Raw genomic sequence first — 7,181 nt, forward strand, 5'->3', positions numbered from 1 at the left:
TGACAAGCCTCATGTGTAATGGGCTATGACATGGCATTCACTTAATATCATGACAGTTAGCAAGGTAGTTAAACTTATGTGAGAAATTACTTCCATTTATGAATGGTGACTGATGTGAATTTGGAATGTTGTGTGGTGTGTAGAACAACATTGAGGTGATAAAGCTAAAATCACAATGAATTAACCCCTAAATGTGTCATTTGATGCCTAAACTAACTCTAGGAATTTTTGGACCATAAATCACTAAAAATGTATCTACCCCTAATAAGAACCTTATAGGTAAACTCTACCAACGTTTACTTCTACAAAATACCAAGATAGATTCAAATTATATAATCATCCATCTTGGATCACATTTCCACATTTAGGGATTCTTCTAGTCCCCAAAATATTTTACTAAATACGTGAGGAAATTTATCTTCCTCCTTCTCCCTAAGGTAACATTTGGCTTTACATAGAAGTTTCTCTTTCAATGTTATGTGTCAAATTTCATGTTCCACTTATCTGGTAATTGTGGACTTTTACAAAACTATATATTCTACCCACACTACCTAATCTACTAGTGCTAAGTGTTGTAGTATGTAGGACCTTCTCTTTCGGGAGCGTGGGTGTGGGGGTTGGGGAGGGTGCATGTGAGGGGGCGGGGGTAGCGTGTGAGGGCCCACCTACCCACCCTCGCCCGCCCACCTACCCGGCCCGCCCCATCCACCCACCCACCCGCCCTAGCCTGCCCACCCACCCACGCCCACACTCGCTTGCCTACCCATAAATAAAGAATTTATGATATATTTTCGTTGTTAATTTAAGTTAATATGTTTTTGTTATTTACTGATTTATGTGTTTCTATTTTTTAGGAAAATGGCATCAAAGAAGATTTCTGTGAATCTTTCTAGACCAAAGACTTTTAAAGGTGCATCTTCAAGAAACATTGGTGAACGAACTCCACCTGAGCTCATGGCTACAAATCTTTCAAGTGCCTCAAGTGATAAGAAGATGATTTCAAACTGGAAGAATTCAAAAGAGATGAAATTTCCATCAAGAATCTGGTATGTGAAAGAAAGAGAAAGCAAAAATGTCAATATATATCTATATATTGATATACCAAATGATAATGGAATTTTTGAGGTGATGGGAAGAGTCATAGATATGTGTTCGGTACCAGACACTGAAGTTGTTTACATACTTACAAAAGCTCCCAAGTCACATGAAAGGATTAAATACCGACTATCATATTCATTGTATGACATGAGAGAGGTATCTACAAAGTTGTGTAAACAAATCATAAATGAGATAACACAAAACATCGTAAGTATTGTTATTTATATTTGTATTTTGCGTTCTTGAAAGTGTCTCGCTATATTTTTTTAACTTTTTTTTTTATTGACATATGATATTTTGTTTGGCAGAATTTTGTTGAAAGTTGTTCAATTAGGTTGGGAGGCATGCATTTCATAGAGCATGATATCATGAAATTTGTCAGCAGTTTTTACTCAGTGTCAAAAGAAGATATAGAAAACAAGCAAAATGTAGTAATTGATGATGCTACAAAACTACATCCAAAGAATAAAAAGAAAAAGGCCTCTGGTGGATAAATCTAGCAAGGGTAAACAAGTTAGTTTTGAGGACGATGAAGTTGAAACTAACAGTGAAGCATATGTTTCCATTACTGAAGATGACATTGGAACTGAGAAGAGCTGTAAAATACCAAAAGAAACAATGCCCAAGAATAAATCTGTTGGGAATGTTATGACAAAGAAAAGTAAAGTTGAAGATTTTGAAGCAGTCATTACCAGCAGTCAAGAACCTAGTGAAACTTCAAAAGAAAGCAAAGAAATCATTACACCAGGAGCTGATTTAGAGGATAGCATTATCAAAACAAAACAAAATGCCATTCGACAGAGTTTGACAAAGAGAAACTTAATTGATGGTGGTCGTACATTTCAACTTAATGTCAGGGAAACCTATAAGGCAAGTGAAGGACAATGTCAATATCAAGTTAGAAAGCCACATCATCTGCATGTTCACAACTTGAAGACATTGATGAGGTACAATCCATATGCTCATGTGGTTAGTTATGTGCTTCTTGTTGATCCACTTCAAGTTTTCAACAAAGAAGCATTTGATAAGTCAAAATGTTTTGAATATAATTATTATGTGCTTGGGGGGGAACCATTCTCTAGAAGCTCAAAGACAATTGATGGATGAATATCCTAATAACCCACATTTTGAAACAATGAAATGTATCATTTACATTGGTTTATCAGATACAAAAGCAAAGTTAGTGGCATGGGATCATAATTCAGATAATGAATATAGGATGTCTATGAATTTCATCCAAAGGGTTAGATTTATTCATAGTGAATTTGAAGAAAAATGTGGTGGCAATAGGATAAATGTTACTGCAGATTTCCAAAAGGAATGTTGTATGGAAATAGGCTATCAAATTGAAGAGAAAACCAATTCAAAAGGTGGAAAAAGCAACAAAAATAGTGATTTATTCAGAGGTGTTGATAACATTTTCCAATTCGCTTTTAGAACTAGAGATGTTTGGAAGTTGATTGATGAGATTTTTAGCATGTGGGAAAACATTGCCATTAAAAACCAGAGGATCAAAAGTCTAAGCCATTGATATGTAGAAACAGTAAATTAGCTCCTGAAATGAAGTAGCTTCCAGAAGATATGATTATCACACCTTGGAGGGCGATGCAAGGAGTGAAAGATGAAAAAATTGTCAAAACAATATTATCTCGTGTGAGGTCAGGGGCATTATCATTAGAGGAAATTTCTGAAGAATTTCAAAAGTAAGTTTGTTGAATTATTTTTATTTATTTCTAGATTATAATTATATTTTAAATAAAACATGTTTTTTCTTGGTAGTATTTTTTATACATATCATTATATTAACTTTTTGTTACTTTATCTATGCATTCACAAAGTTTACATGAAAATTCAAGAACAAATGGTTAGATTGTTCAATGAAGATAGTTGGGATGATGTTGTACGCAACTATCCAGATTCAAGTTCTACATCAACATTAAAAGTTTTTTATCTTGCATTTAAAAAGGTATCTTGATTTATACATTCATTTTTATTCACCTGTGTATTATTTTTAATTTATAACTTACACATATATTTGTTTATTGTATAAAAGATGAGGAAGGATGATAATGGAGTGCTAGATAGTTTCAAAACCTTTATTGAAAAAATAAAGATCGAAAGACTGAGGAAGCAACGTATTAAGAATGTTCAACTTGATCCAACTCTTAATAATTTCATTTGGAATGGGCTAGACACTATTCAATATCAAGTAATACAAGGCGACTGCGAAGACATTGCTAAACTCATACCTAAAAGGGATTATGTCCTAGTCATTGCAAATATTCCCCATGGTTTCAATATTCCAAACATTGACTATGATAGTGACCCTTATACTTATCAAGCTCTTAGTAAAGTGGTTGCGGGATTTGTAGAAGTCATGTCATCACCATTATGGAGATTTGTGACATTTCATTCAGACACACAATTGACAATGATATTGTCAAGCTTCGAGGGGAAAACAAATTCAAGGATGCGGCTTACATGGTAAGACGTTTAAAATTTGTATTTGATTAATGTTGAAAATTTTATTTATGTACAAGTTAATTGAACTTATACTATTTCATGTTACAAGAAAAAGTCAAATCTTCTTAACAATGAAGATCAACAATTTATAAATGATTGTGAGTTCATTCATATTGATAGTTGGGCAAAATATGATAGCCATATGTCTATGATTTTTAATCGGGTAGACCGAAAGAGTCATAGCCAAACACTGACTTATGATGCTATTGCGAGAAAACTAACATATGAAGACAAAGAAGCAAAAGGAGAGATAGTTAACATTTATCAAAAACCACAATTATTGATTAACTATCTTATAGACATATGTTCAAATGAAGGATATTGGGTTCTGGATTTATTTTCTGGCACAGGTAAGTTTTATTATATGGAATTGAATTTCAATATGTTATTTTTTAATTAATATGTCATTGTACTAATTTAGTTAATTATTTCTTTTGTTCTTGATAATTAGGTACAACACTAGCATGTTGCCTTCAAAAAGGAAGAAATTGCATTGCAATTGAAAAAGATCCAGTAAAATGCAATTTCATTCAACAAAGAATTAACACTCTTCAATTTCTTCCAGATGCAATGCAAGAAATTGGGTTGAAGAAAGGGGACTTTAGTGAACCCGTGTGGCAGAAAAGGCAAAGGAACCCCAACCACCATTACATGGAATGTTTGGAAAGACATATATTGGGAGATTCACAGACATCAAAGATCCATTAGAGGAGGAAAATGAGCAAAAGGAAGTAGAAAATAATGTGGAAGAAGACAATGATGGAACTCTAGAGGACGAAGAGTTTGGATTACATGACATTGTTGATTAAATTTAAGTTATGTTTGGAAATCAAGATTTACAATGTTTTGACTTTGACATTTTATGAGAAGAATAAACACTCAATTAGGGTTGTTATGCGTTCAATATTTGTAATATGTGATTTTCGCATTGATTTTTAAGTTAATCATTATTTTTTGAAAAAAAAATTGATTATTATTATTTTTTTGACATGAAATTCATAAAAAAAAACTATTATTTAACCATTTTTAGTTAAAATTTTCGTATAAAAATTATGATTTTGACATGTCAATTCTAGTAAACAATTATCAAAACATGTAGTTTTTTAGTTATATTTATGTTAAAAATGGTTATTTTTATGTCCATTGTTAAAAAATATTATTTTTTAGAAACAATTATTTCATGCGGATTGAAAAGTTAATTAAGGATGTATAAATATGTAAAATATCAAAAATTCAAAATATCAACCTTCTAATTTAAAAATGCAAAACAATAAAAACCTCACTACAAAAAAATTAAAATTAAAATAAAAAACAAGAAAATATGAAGAAAAAGACCACTTCAAAAATTATCAAATTTACAAATTAATTATCTACATTTTATACATTAGAAAATTTAAAGCCAAAAAACAGGTCTTTTAAAAAAAGGGTCTGATGCAGAATACCCACTTTTTCAAATCAGCATGAAAATCACTACCATTCTAAAACATAATGTACATAAAAAAAAAAAAAAGTGCCAAAAACTATGCTCTAAAAAAAGCATGTGTGTTCTGCATCACCCCTTTTTAAAATCAGGTCACTTTTTTGCTATCTCTACGAAACGGGTAACAGTATCAGTTCTTGTTTCAAAGTTTACATTGATAGATGCCACACTCAAATAAAATATCATGGAAAAACAGGCTTTAGCTTTGGTTAAGGCTATCAAAGATTTCAGAGTATACATTCTGTACTCTCACATTATTGCTTATGTTCCAAACTTTGTAGTTAAGGACATTTTGACTCAAAATGGGCCTGAAGGAAAAAGAGGCAAATGGATTGCCACAATATTGGAATATGACATAGAGATAAAACCCACCAAGCTCATCAAAGGCCAAGGTTTATCCAAACTCATGGCTGAATCAAACTGTCAGGCCCTTGATATCAACTTCATTAGTGCCCTTGATGATTAGGAGGAGATGGCGACTCCACAGATCAGTGAACCTTTTACTGATTCACCATGGTATGCAGATATTACATTTGTTTTACTAAACTTACAAGCTCCTCCTGGATTGACAAGAACTAAAGCTAGATTCTTAAAAATGAAGTCATTGAGATATTGTGTTATAGATAATGCATTGTTTTGGAAAGACAATAGTGGTATTCTTTTAACATGTTTATTAAAAGATGAAGCTGACAAGATTTTACAAGAGTTTCATGCAGGGGATTGTGGAGGACACTTGTACTAGAAGAGTACTGCTGACAAGATTTTGAGGGCTGGTTTTTATTGGCCTACTTTGTTTGTAGATGTTAAAAAACATGTGACCTCCTGTCATAAATGCCAAATTTTTGAAGGAAAGAGAAAAATTTTACCCTTGCCTCTTAAACCAATTTCCACTGAGATGCCATTTCAACAATGGGGGTTAGAATTCATTGGAGAAATACACCTAGCATCCTCAGCTCAACACAAGTGGATCTTGATAGCCACAGACTATTTTACCAAATGGATAGAGGCCATACCTTCTTGGCAAGCCACAAACACTATCACAATCACCTTCCTAGAGAGTAATATCATTTCAAGATTTGGATGTCCCTAGAAGCTCATTACTAATAATGCAACAACCTTTAAATCCAAAATAATGATAGATTTCTGTAACAAAGACCACATCACCCTTGGCCATTGCACAACCTATTACCCTCAAGGTAATGGACTAGCAGAGTCATCCAACAAAATTCTGGTCAATATTATCAAAAAGTTACTGGAAGACAATAAAAAGACATGGAACAAGAAGTTATTCAATGCCTTATCGGCAGATAGATTGACTACTAAGAAGTCTATTGGAACATCACCCTATCAACTGGTTTATGCGATGGATTCAGTTTTACCATCATCCTTGGGAGTGTCATTCATGAAGATCCTCCAGGAATTACAGGTGGAACCAAATGATATTCAAAGAAGAATAAATCAAACCATACATCTGCAGTAGACTAGAGAAGAAGTATATGTAAAATCATAGATAATCCAGGAAAAGATTAAGAAAGTCTTTGATAAAAAGACTAAAGCAGATGATTTTCACATAGGAGACAAAGTCCTTAAGTGGGATTCAAGGAGAGAAGACAAAGGCAAGCATGGAAAATTTGATTTTCTGTGGCAAGGGCCTTATGTCATTTATGGCTACAAAGGTAACAATGTCTTTTTCTTGAAAAACATAGATGGATCAAATCTACCAGGAGGACCTGTTAATGGTAGGATGCTAAAGAATTACATTTCCACTAACTTACAATATTTCACTTTACTTTCTATCATTATACATAACATTTCAGAGTGTAGTTTGGATTGAAAGGAAATACTTTGAAGTTGAAGTCCAGAGAGAAGGCCCTGAGCTTTGCATGATTCGCTCTTATAAGTATAAATAATGCAGATACACAGAAGGACACTTTGCAAGGTAACTTCAGCTACAATTCAAAGGCTACTAATCTTCAGAGTTCTTGACATTTCACTAAGAAATTCCATCCCCATGTGGAGCCACTGTTAGAGTCCTATAGTGATAGGATTCATAATTTTGAATTGGCTAAGGTTAAGCCTT

This window comes from Pinus tabuliformis, chromosome 7 (assembly GCF_031772625.1).
Source record: "Pinus tabuliformis cultivar Carrire ecotype Pingquan chromosome 7, CPIR1, whole genome shotgun sequence".
NCBI classification, from domain to species: domain Eukaryota; kingdom Viridiplantae; phylum Streptophyta; class Pinopsida; order Pinales; family Pinaceae; genus Pinus; species Pinus tabuliformis.